At 39.3% G+C, this 13,520-nt stretch overlaps 1 protein-coding gene across 19 annotated transcripts in view; it reads left to right on the forward strand.

Annotated features, from left to right (window-relative positions):
* rims2a (regulating synaptic membrane exocytosis 2a) overlaps window positions 1–13,520 on the forward strand; it is a 169,537-nt gene that overhangs the window by 139,170 nt on the left and 16,847 nt on the right. The gene's annotated exons all lie outside the window — the stretch shown is intronic.

The following is a 13,520-nucleotide window of genomic DNA, read 5'->3' on the forward strand; positions in this document are numbered from 1 at the left end:
GTTGCCCTGAGGACATCAACCACTTGGCAAAATCAGGTCGAGCGTCTGTCCACGTGTTTGTTCTTAACTCTGTGTTGATTGTTTTGTTGTCTGAATGTTCTTCGCAACTCTTTTAACGAACACAGAAAGTCCTGCTCTTGAATCATCTCTAACAGTCTAACAACATCTGTCTAGCATCCTCCACAGCACATTTCTGAGAAGCGTAAATTGGGTCGCTGCAGGACTAAGGACCACCAGTTACTTTCTTTTGGATAATTGAGACCTGCTCTTCTCCTCTTGTTCCACACCTTCTTGTTTCTTTTCGTTGTTACGCAAATTCACAGTTTTTCTTAAATTGAATGTGCAATTAATGAATTCTGTTTTGATGTCTTGTTAAAATTGCACAGATTTTGTGTCGTGATAAAGGGTTGTTGTATTATGATTGCTTTGTTTGAAATGGCAGGTTGTTGAAGCATCGTTCTGTGATGTTACTGTTTGTTTGGTAATGCTTCATTACAGGATCCATGTGACTCGATCATATCATAATATACAATTAGGGTGATTCATGTTTAGCCAAAACGTGTTAAACTCGTGACAGGGACAGATCATTAACTAAACTATCATTTTGATCTTGATCAAGTACCGGGTTACTTTTTGTATATTAAAGGGGTCATATGACAACGGCTGAAACGAATATTATGGTTTGTTTTAGATGTAATGCAATGTGTATACACGATTTAAGGTTCGAAAACGCTGTATGTTCGACATACCGTGCATGTTTGTATCTCCTCTTTGCCCCGCCTCTCTGAAACGCACTGATTTTTTACAAAGCTCATCGCTCTGAAAAGCGAGGTGTGCTATGATTGGCCAGTTCACCAGTGCGTAGTGATTGGTCGAATACTGTAAGCGTGTGACGGAAATGTAACGCTTCTTACCATATTTGGAACATCAGGTTCCAACGCAATTGTGGTGACAGGTAGGGTTGGGCGATATTGACCTAAATTCATATCTCTGTTTTTTTTTAATGAAAGGCGATATCCGATATGCATATCGATATTTTCTACAAAGTGGAATAAATGTTTACTAGCAAGTCAAAGCCTCATGTGAGGTGTTACAATCACCTTTATTAAAATGGCTTGTGAAAAGAAATTCAATGACAAGGTTTTTTTCCCTATTTGAAAACATACACAGGGTATTTCCTGGCTCAAAATGAGGCGGAGGTGGTGTCATCCTGATCTTTTACAGGCCTACCGTACCTTTAAGTAGCTTAACCAAAGTGACTGAGTTTGACATATTAAAAGTTCTAACAAAATTAGATAAAAATGACAATTATTAAGTTATATAAAACATTACTTTTATTCAACCAAACTGAGATGTTTTTTAATCAAATAAAGCATTTTTATTATTTCAACTAACTTTTCAGCCCACAATAGCCAACTGAATTAACCAGTCTTGCAAGATGTGAATGAGCTTTGCTCATTTAGTATTCTCTGTGGTTCACTTTAAATGATTCAAGGATCTCTTATATTCGCTAGTGACTGAAAAGTTCAATAGTTTAAATGAATCGGTTCAAATGAGTCATTCGTGTGCGAGTCGTTCTGAACGCAATGTGCGTTCATACTGGCGAACTCGCTGTGTACAGTATACTCTGATTCAACGATCCAACTGCACAGCTAAAGACATTACAATGATGTACGTCATGTTAATTTAAGAAATTTCAAGAAATTAAATGTACTTGGATGCAAAACAAACAGCTGTGAAACACGGCTCTCACTAAATCCTTGGTGTTTCGAGTCAGATCCGTGGGCGTGGCTTGTAGGTTTTGACTAAATCCTTGGTGTTTCAAGTCTGATGTCGTCACGCAACAGTGTTTTTTAGGCGATTTTAACAATCAAAGGTAGTTTAGATGGTTAGAGTAAGGTTATAGTTAGGGTGTGGGTTAGGGTAAAGGTTTCGTAAGACTTGAAACACCAAAGATTTAGTCAAAACCAACAAGCCACGCCCACGGATCTGACTCGAAACACCAAGGATTTAGTGAGAGCCCTGTGAAACACAGGCTGGCTCTTGTTCTGCAACTCGTTTTAGCGCCTCAGTGTGCTGATAACGAAACAGTGCCTCCACTGTGGCGTAGTGCCGCAACTGCAGTTACAAATGACAGTCTGTTAAATGCTCGCAGCATTTCTTGTGAAGACTCACAACATAATTTTGGCGAGAGCCTGAGGCGGCACGACATTTGACACGACAATTTCTCTATGCAGGAAAAACCCTGCATATAGCTGCACACCACTTGTTTAAAACATGTAAATTGCGGGGTCCGTCCAGTTCGCTCGCAGAGCGAGAGTGCTCTGCTCACTCTGCGCATGGGTACTGCGCATGTCAGACACCACAGAGCCGCTTCAAGTTGAACGCACCCCATATCGATATTAACAATATTGTCTAATTCCGCATCGCGTTGAAGAAATATATCGATATATCTTAAAAATCGATATATCGCCCAAGCCTAGTGGCAGGTACGCCCACCTTACTTGCGTATACATTTTGGCGGTCTTAGTCAAATCATACTACGAACTGACATAGATTTGTGGGGGTGTGGTTACACGAGGCGTTTCAGGCAGGTCTGGGTGAGCATTCGCTTTTAGATAGAATGCACTTTCATTTTTGCAATTTTACGTGTCTAATACATGCATTGGCAACTTATAACACAGCAAAGACACAGAAAAACACGTATTCGCGCCATATGACCCCTTTAAGTGTGCTGTACATGATCCAGCAACTGCAAAAACAGAAGCCCCAAAAAACATTTAAACACTTAATTCACAATGTCTAGATTGCTTTGCAACAGATAACTAGATATCAAACCAAGTGCCATTTATTTAAAGTTTCCAGACAAACTTCTTATATCACCTTTTGGAGACCTGTGAGGGGAACTGGCTTCAAACATCTTAAGACCAGTTGTTAAGTTAATCTTAAGGAAAGATTTAGAATCATTTGTTTTATATGTTTGATGTTTTGTTATCTCATGCAATGACATTTAGATTGAAAACTGGCTTGGAGGTCCAAATGCTTTTTGGGGTCACTTTATCACCGTCGAGTCTTTTCAAGCTTCGAGTCGAGCTTTTAATTTCAGAAAATAATTGTGTGTTTTAGTTCTGGTTTCTTTGTTTCTCCTATTGAAAGCAGCCATTATGGTGCGTGTTTTGCCACTCAAGGGAGCGTGTCCCAGCGTGTTTACATGGGACAGTGACGTTAATGCATACCCGGCCTCTATATTATACAAGAAGTACCATGGTATTAGCGTTTTTGGACATGTACGAAGGTAATATCATGTTGTTGTTTTTTTAAGTAGTTTGGACCCCCGACTATTCATGTTCTTTGTTGGACATGGACCATAGTGCTACCATGGTATTCTTTAAGGTAATGCCACAGTCAAACTAGACCTTCAGGCTGGTGCGTATACTGTATGAGCAACCAGAAATAAAGTTGATGAAACTTTTTTTTATTTTAAAGCTGTATTGTACAAAATGAGATATTAATATTATTAGCGTTTCCTCAAACTCGGACGCACCATGCCGTATTGATCATTTTTGTCGCCTATTTTAGTGCGATACAAATTAGGAGGTCAGAGTTTAGCAAACTTCTCGAATTTCCGGTCTGCATGGATAGTCAATGGAAGGAAAAGTCAAGTGAGACAGTTGTATAGAATACTTTGTAAATACCATGAATGTGATAGTGTTATAATACCATGGTACTACTCTAAAACGATTACTGTACCGTGATACCACCAGTACGTTTTAATAATAATTCCAAATCATATGCAAATATTTTTGAGCTCTTAACACACATTCTCCATCCTTACAGATTTCTTATCTGTCTCCACAGAACTACACTCACCTAAAGGATTATTAGGAACACCTGTTCAATTTCTCATTAATGCAATTATCTAATCAACCAATCACATGGCAGTTGCTTCAATGCATTTAGGGGTGTGGTCCTGGTCAAGACAATCTCCTGAACTCCAAACTGAATGTCAGAATGGGAAAGAAAGGTGATTTAAGCAATTTTGAGCGTGGCATGGTTGTTGGTGCCAGACGGGCCGGTCTGAGTATTTCACAATCTGCTCAGTTACTGGGATTTTCACGCACAACCATTTCTAGGGTTTACAAAGAATGGTGTGAAAAGGGAAAAACATCCAGTATGCGGCAGTCCTGTGGGCGAAAATGCCTTGTTGATGCTAGAGGTCAGAGGAGAATGGGCCGACTGATTCAAGCTGATAGAAGAGCAACTTTGACTGAAATAACCACTCGTTACAACCGAGGTATGCAGCAAAGCATTTGTGAAGCCACAACACGCACAACCTTGAGGCAGATGGGCTACAACAGCAGAAGACCCCACCGGGTACCACTCATCTCCACTACAAATAGGAAAAAGAGGCTACAATTTGCACGAGCTCACCAAAATTGGACAGTTGAAGACTGGAAAAATGTTGCCTGGTCTAATGAGTCTCGATTTCTGTTGAGACATTCAAATGGTAGAGTCAGAATTTGGCGTAAACAGAATGAGAGCATTGCTCCATCATGCCTTGTTACCACTGTGCAGGCTGGTGGTGGTGGTGTAATGGTGTGGGGGATGTTTTCTTGGCACACTTTAGGCCCCTTAGTGCCAATTGGGCATCGTTTAAATGCCACGGCCTACCTGAGCATTGTTTCTGACCATGTCCATCCCTTTATGACCACCATGTACCCATCCTCTAATGGCTACTTCCAGCAGGATAATGCACCATGTCACAAAGCTCGAATCATTTCAAATTGGTTTCTTGAACATGACAATGAGTTCACTGTACTAGAATGGCCCCCACAGTCACCAGATCTCAACCCGATAGAACATCTTTGGGATGTGGTGGAACGGGAGCTTCGTGCCCTGGATGTGCATCCCACAAATCTCCATCAACTGCAAGATGCTATCCTATCAATATGGGCCAACATTTCTAAAGAATGCTTTCAGCACCTTGTTGAATCAATGCCACGTAGAATTAAGGCAGTTCTGAAGGCGAAAGGGGGTCAAACACCGTATTAGTATGGTGTTCCTAATAATCCTTTAGGTGAGTGTATATACAGTAAACTTTAGTTCACATTTGCATCTGGCTATCATTAGTTTGTGGCAGATTTGCAGTAAATCTGTAGAAAGACCGTTTTCTTGTGTGTGTGTGGGGGGGTGTATATACTGTATACTGTATTTATGTTTTGTATGTGCCTTTTGCCATCAGTGAGCACTTTATAATTCAGTCTTTCAGAATGCCACTGCATTTACTGTGAGGTCAGATGACTTTTTTGTTGTGTTCATCCTATAATCACCTCAATGGCTGGCCGCTTATACTTTAGGGGTTTCAGTGTAAAGGTTGGTGTGCAGGTAGATCACATGCCTGAAAAATGAACCGTGCGACTCGTGCTCGGGCTGCACATGGCAGGTGGTCGGCTGTGTGTTTTTATAAGTTCAGCTGGTTGCAAGGGGGCTGTACCACTCTTTCGTGTCTCGTGGGGAAGTGAGATCTGGATGCGTGTGATGTCTCGGAGCATCTTTCCGCCGGACAAACACAGATTGGTTGCCTCTTTGCCTGAGAGATATTTGGTTTCATATTTGGCAGCATAGTGTTATTTAAAGTTGATGTTTGATAGGAAAATATTATCCCGGGTTCATTTTAACCAAAAAAAATTTGGTGATGATTTTGCTTTTCGTGATTTTTTTATCTTGTCTGACTGAACTAGTGGTGTATTTGGGGGGCTAGCTGGTTGTGCAAAGAATGTCAGAGCACTAGTCATGAGACTGCATTTACAGTTAGCTCAATGACAAAATATGAAATGGACTTTGTAAGCCACTTTAGACAAATAATAATGAATAAGTGTAATGTAAATGGGTGGAGGAGAAGGAATTTGGAGAAACGTGGAGGAACAATATGGATAAAAATACTTTTTTTTACACCTACACAATTTGACAATTTTCTCCAGAAAATCAGAGAAGCCTGGGGTGGGATGGGGTCGTGACTCTTACTTTTGCAGAAAAAACCCTCAAAACTCACATTTCCAAAATAAAAGTAAAATTCTACTTGTTTTTATATTCTGGTGTGCGGAATAAAACATTTCACTTTAGAGCTTTAGCTAAATATGGTGCCATATATTTTATAATAATATTTCATGTTGAACTGATTTTTGTTCTTTTTGAAGTCATTACAGTCACACCTAACCTGTTCAGTGTTTGTCTTTAAAGAGCTGTCTGCCTAATGTCGCACTTAATTTGAGTCTCAGGAAGTCAAATCAGGATGAGATTTTCAGCTCCACACAAGTGCATGCACAGTCACGAGATGCAAATGAATATTTCAGGGCAGGTCTTAAGATCTCAGAGCCGAGCTCAACTCTCCCGCTGCTTCCATGCAGCTTCGCTTTGTTGTGCTTAATTCAGAAGGCTGCCAGCGTCTCCGTAAAGAGGCGTTGCACAGATGCGTGTTTCAAAAGGTTATTCCAGGCTTTTACTGTGCTAAAATGAGTTTGTGTTTGAAGCCCACACATTCTTGAGCAGAAAAAATCTCCAGAGAGCTTTAAGTCCCATCAGGATTTATTTTAAGGTGCATTCTAGAAGCGTCACAATATACGTATTGACAATAACTTATTAGGGGCCAAGCCTCTATTGTTCTTGTAAGTATTATTCTTAACCAATGGTAGTCTATGGTAGCCCTATGAACCGTACGTAGGAAAATGGTGAAAATCGGCACACTCGTAGAGGTGGTACTCATTAGTCATGTGACCAAGTATGGGGTCTCTAGTAAGGTTGCACGGTGTACTGGTGCTACGGTAGCATCGCGATGCTAAAGCTTCAAAATACCCGCGATGCCTCTCTATTTTTGAAACTGTAGTATCGTAGTACTGTAGTTAATGTTGCATATGCGCATTAATATTTATTTGAACACTTACATCTGCCTTTTTGCGGTGTTTATTTCCAAAATGAATGTGTGTTTTGAATGTCTCGGGCGAGTTAATGATTCAAATTGGCGATTTGAACGAGTTGGTGAAATGATTCACTAACAGTGGAAAATTGACGCCACCTACTGGCCATCTTAGTTCTGCATTTAAAGTAAGCCTAATATTTCCCTTTATAAAGACTGCTGTATCAATGAAATTTGTCCAACATTTGAATTAGTTCCTACGTGAAAAATGATCTAGTGTACTTTAGTATTTACTACAGTAAACTAAAACTCATAGATACTAGTGCTTTTGAGTCTTATCATAGTAAATATTTAAGTATACGACAGTATTTATAGTATTTACAAATGACTAAATGTAAATGTATTTGCTACAATTTATCCAATTACTACAGTTAATACAACAACATATTCTAGTGCAAAGTATAATACAGTTTACTATATAGTAAATACAATATGTTTAATCTAAATCTGTGTTTTTTGTATAGATTTGAATGATATGGCACAGCATCATGATACTACTTGGTATCGAGATACTTCAGCTGGTATAGTATCGTAAGACATGTTTATGGTACCGTGACAACCCTAGTCTCTAGCACTCACTCTATAGCGCCACCAGCAGTTCAAAAATGCACTTTTCAAACGGCTGTAACTTTTGAGCCCATTGATGTACAAAAATTCTACTCTGCACACGTCATGCACTCGTCACGCTTCTCGCATTCCTTGCGTTACACTAAGACTCCGCCCATTACAGTAGAGTATCTTGAAAAGTACAGTATTGCGTTTTTTCGCTTCTAGTCCTAGAAATTGTGACTTATTGTCACGAAAATCGGCTGAAACGATCTTTGGACTGAGCCGCATAGAAGAGATGCTCGTAACTTTTGAAATGTTTGTCAGAAAACCGAGATCTCGGTGTCTATGGATTCCTCGTGTCATGCCGGATCGTACGATTACGATTCTGTCACAATTGGATGATCGGCCTGTCCGACATGTTGAAATTTGTCATCAATCGTGATATCTTTTGAACCGTATGATATATCGGCACCAAATTTGACACACGTCACCAAATTACAGTCCCAAGCGTACCCTTTAATTTTCAAGACAGCGCCACCTAGCGTTCATGAGATACTACTGTTTTATATATTTTTTATTACCCTTGAACGCTGCTGGGTCAAGCATGCCAACTGAGTGGCACACCTGATAAATTGCAAGTCTCGGGTGCAAGAGGTCGCTGGTTAAAACCTCGTGGTGCGCATTTATACATTTCAATTTGCAAGTATGTGCACAAATAGTGCAAGTATTTAAACAAACGAAATGTAATGTCATTTTAGTAATGAAATAAAATAAAATAAAGTGCGATGTATGTAGTGCAACTTAAAGTGGTTTATAATACATGTAAATATATACAAACAGAAACAAGGTAAATACAAAATGACATTCTTTCTTTCATTGTCACTTCTGAAATCTGTTCCTCCTGCACACCGAATTTCTACTACTTTAGCTCTACTGTCTCATTTCAGCCGCATCAGGGATGGCAGGCAGAGTACTTTACGTCAACTGAGTGGCTCATAACACACGCCTCGGGACTGCAAGGTCGCGGGTTCGAATCCCAAGTGACTCGCGTGGTGCTTGTATATATGAAGTGTACATTGTGATCACGTTCTCGGCTGTTGTTTAAACATATCCGTGTTTCACGTACATACTGTATTGTTCTTGTGGCTGTGCGCTCTCATAGCCGCAACTTTGGTTATTGTTACATATCGCTACTTACACCTCTATCAGCTTTGCTCAGCAGGCCGGTTGTGGGATCACCGGTGTGGAGTCTTTGCATGCCGTGGCCGTATTCCATACATTTATGTAAATTGTGTGGGTTTACTTTGTTGTCACCTATTCTTCTCGACCTGTGTGGGCATGCTGTGGGTACATTGGGGGACATGTGGGGGAAGTGTGGGCATACAGGGGGAAGTGTGGGCTGGGTGTGGAAGTGCTGTGGGTACACTGGGAGAAGTGTGGGAACACTGGGGGAAGTGTGGGCATACGGGGGGAAGTGTGGGCTGGGTATGGGCGTGCTGTGGGTACACTGGGAGAAGTGTGGGTACACTGGGGGAAGTGTGGGCATACAGGGGGAAGTGTGGGATGGGTGTGGGCATGCTGTGGGTACACTGGGAGAAGTGTGGGTACACTGGGGGAAGTGTGGGCATACAGGGGGAAGCGTGGGCTGTATGTATCCATTTTTCCTTTGTTAACTTTACTATTCATTATATTTATTAAAGTATCTATTGGTAATATTAGGTATAATCATTGACACCCCACCACTGACCTCACTAATTTTCAAACCCTGCCTATGGCCATGAAAGTGCTAAGCTTAGCTAATACTAGAGTCATGAGGATTCATGTGTTAAAACTGCCCAGGTTAACTACATAGTACATGTTTGTTAGTTAATGTATTTATTAACACCTGAAAGTAAAACTTACCAAATGGACCCTTAATAAAGAAAAAGTAGTTCTTCTGAGTACTTGTAATGAGCAGCTGGATTTGTAGTGGTCCACCGATTACACATTTTACCATATGTATTTTTTCTTTTTTGAGAAAAAACAAGGCTGGCTTGGGTCCTGGTAGAGCAGTTTGTTCGTTTAGGGCTATTGTAGAAATAACATGGTGAATTCCATGTAAGTGGACCCGTGGTGTATGTAGATAGAAATAACTCATACTAAGGTAATAAAAACACAATGCTTCATTGTGTAAGGTCTTCATACACCTCTGAATACATAGTTATGTATATTATATTGCATTTCTATCCATATATCCTCCAAAAAATTACACACTGGACTCTTAAGCAATAAAATATAGTGGTTGTTTAATATTTTTGAATGTGATCGAATGAGGTGCCGTTTAGGTGCGCCAGCTTAGGAAAGCATTGCAACAAATGTTTATTAAAATTTAAAGATCCAGTCCCTGAAATTCAAGAAACAGAGGCAGGATTTGATTCCATGTTGCATAGTTTGCGTACGTTTGTGATGGACTGTAGCTGTGTCCGCAGGCGTTTCACGCCACTACATTGTTTGTTTCAGCCCAGCTGAATCAATGTATTGCCCAATCAGCATCCTTGACCGGAACCCTGTGTTTCAAATGTGTTCATTTTGTTTTACATTCATATTTGAGGTTATTATTAGTTTAGTGCAGCGAGTGTCCAGATATGCTGGTGAGAGAGTGCAGGAGACCTGCAGGCGCCTCTAATTAATCTTTGATGACAAGCCCTGCAAGAGACGGCTTCACGGAGCTAAAGGCTCTCCGTTTTATTCATGACCAGGCTGAATCATCGCTCTGATTTATGGTGCGCGATTGTTCTTCTCTGCGTTCAAGAGACCTGAATTCTCTTGCAAATTATACCCAACGCTCTATGGAGAACCATATGAAATCGGCTCTCTCCTGAGCTGCGCCTGCCTCGAAAACTGTGTCAGCAAAACACCACGGCAGTAGCTGCAAGCATGGATGAAAATGAATGATGTTTGTTGCTTTAAGCTGAAATTTTTATGCGTAACTTGGCAAAGCAGAAGCTTTAGAGAGTTATTATTGCTCAGTGTTCTGAAGACTAAAAGGTTATGTTTTAATACATACATATACAAACAGCCACAGAAAAAATTTGGAAACCATTCCAAATATTCATTTGATCAGCTTTTCTAGATGTATTGTGTCCAGTCCAGTGTCTGTTGAATTTCAACAAAATCAAACCTCAGCAGTGACATAAAACCATCCAACAGCAATGTGAAAGACTGACAGCATGACAAGACACAGGAAAACTGTGATCAAATCAAGGTTATCACAACAAATATTTTGGGGACTTTTTTGAAATACATGTAGAAATATTACTGTTGTATTGCTTAAAAGTGAATATGAACTTGCTTTCTTTGCAGTATTTGAGGTCTGAAAAAATTTTCATTTTCTGCAAATAAATGCAAATAGAAACAATATTTTTATTTCAAATTGGGATAAATATTGTTAATAGTTCACAGAATGAAATAAGAATGATCATTTTACCCAAAAACATACCTATAAATAGTAAATTCAGAAAATAATACTGAAATGGTCTCTTAATTTTTTTGTGGCTGTATATAATGTATTACGTGTTTAAATTGTATTTTTTAATGTTGAAAAAATATATATTACAGTGTTCCTAATGCTCTACTGATCATTGCACTGGCAACCAGACAGGTTGTGGGTTCAATTCCCAAGGAACATGCAGTATGTGATGATAAAAAGATACCTTGAATGCATTAAGCTATTGTAAGTAAATGCTAAATGCATATATGTAAACTTAACTTTGTCTTAAATGTTTCTCCTAAAATTTGTAAGGAGAATTAAAAGGACATCCATGACCATTGTTGACATACACATGAGCATGTAAATGTACAACTCATGCATGATATAGTCATGTGGATATTATAGGTTTATAGTTATGAAGAATAGGATTTAAAGTTTTACATTCAAATCATTTGATGACCCACTTTGGTATCATTTTAAATCTGAGCACAGATTGCAGCATTGGTCAAATCTCTTCTGAATCTTTAGATGAGACGTGAGAATATAGAGGATCTACAGTACACAAACACAATTTGAGCAAACGTCTCCATTTCCTCCAATCTGCTGCTGTCTAGCAGAAAAGGTTGAGATATTAAGTAGATCAACTCTCTCTCTCTCTCTCTCTCTCTCTCTCTCTCTCTCTCTCTCTCTCTCCTCTCTCTCTCTCTCTCTCTCTCTCTCTCTCTCTCTCTCTCTCTCTCTCTCTCTCTCTCTCTCTCTCTCTCTCTCTCTGCAGCATTGCATATAATATATTTACAGAAATCCCACTGGCTCCTAATGCATCATGGGAAAGTTGATACTGCTGGTTTGCCCATCAGGATAATCAATGTAATCTCATCCGTGTGCCCTTTGCCTTTAATCCTTGAGCCTTCTTAGCTTCCATGACTCTTATGAAGAGATTATACAGTATGTTTACTGTAACCTCCTGTGACTCCTGTAATAGAGAGGTGTGATGCTGCTAAAGAAGCAGACGAGGCAGCGCTCTTCACTGTTAAAGCCGTTAAACCTAGTGCACACTGCAAAAGAGAAAAGCTATATATATATCACCACTATGTTTTAATTGAAGTCACAACACTACATTTTAAAGGTCCAGTGTAAGAAAATTAGCGGCATCTAGTGGTGAGGTTACGAATTGCAACCAACGGCTCACTCCACCCCTCTCTTTCGAAGCACTACGGCGGCTGACACAGAACTAAGATGTCATGTTTTCGCTTCTTTGCCGAAGGAGATAACATATTTACGAAACGCGTTCTGTAGAGCAGTTTGTCCGTTTAGGGCTACTGTAGAAACAACATGGTGAATTCCATGCAAGGGGACCCGCGGTGAATGCAGAGGTGGACGAAGTACACAACTTCCTTACTTGAGTGAAAGTACAGATACTACTGGTCAAATATTACTCCACTACAAGTAAAAGTTGTAAAGACAGATTCTTACTTAAGTAAAAGTACAGAAGTACGTGCTTTTAAAAGTACTCAAGTATTAAAAGTAAATTTCCTTTGTCAGTTGTGCATTGTTATATTGTCGTATACCTTATGCCTCTGAAGCACCCTACTGAACACACTGAGTAGCGCACAGTATCAGTTGTATTAAAGGACTAGTTCACTTCAAAATTTGCCCCCATTGACTTTGCATAGTTGTTTTTATTCTTACTATGGAAAGTCAATGGGGGCAAATTTTGCAGTGAGCTTTATATGTTTAGCACATATATGTTTAGTTTAGATATAATCCTGTATGATCATTTAGCCTAATTATCCTCATTAGCCCCCTAGGCCTATATGTATTTATGAGCAGTGTTCTTTTATTTTGTATATTCCCTTTACCAGTTTTAGCAGCAATTTACCAGTAAGTAGAAAGGTTCTTGTAAAAAGTAAAGTGTAGAAGCCATGTGTTTGTTGGATTTATTACCATTTGTATTACCATAATTTAACTACAAACATAAACTATAGCTAGTATAATGAAACTATGGTATTTTTAGTTGCTGTGATTTTACTAAAGATTATTTTCCTATATATAGAAAATGGTAAATTTGTGGATACTGTGGTTTTACTGCAAATACCATCCCTGCTGAAAAAACAATGAATTTTTGAATTAGAATGAGATTTTTTAATTAAATTCCTCTTTGTAGTGTGTTTTGGGTTTTATTCCAATAGGATACCATCCCACCAATAGAATCCATCACATACAACTAGACAACAAGTATCCATAGTACAATTCCCATTGTAACCATTAAATCCATTACATTTTATGTTGTATTTTGGGCAGGGTTCTATTGTTTTTATTTCAACAGGAATACTTCAGCTATAGTAACTTCAGTAAAAACATCATTCATTCTCCAAATCGCTTTAAATTATACAGCAGCAGATCAGAAGTTAACACGCACGCGTAGCTCAAGGTGTATGTGATGCTTATTTACCGTTTAGCCGTTATGCCGATCATTTTCATGACAATGGTTTCTACGATCTTTGACTGATCGTAACCCACAGATGATTA

The sequence above is a fragment of the Triplophysa rosa genome, linkage group LG8 (assembly GCF_024868665.1).
Source record: "Triplophysa rosa linkage group LG8, Trosa_1v2, whole genome shotgun sequence".
Lineage (NCBI taxonomy): Eukaryota > Metazoa > Chordata > Actinopteri > Cypriniformes > Nemacheilidae > Triplophysa > Triplophysa rosa.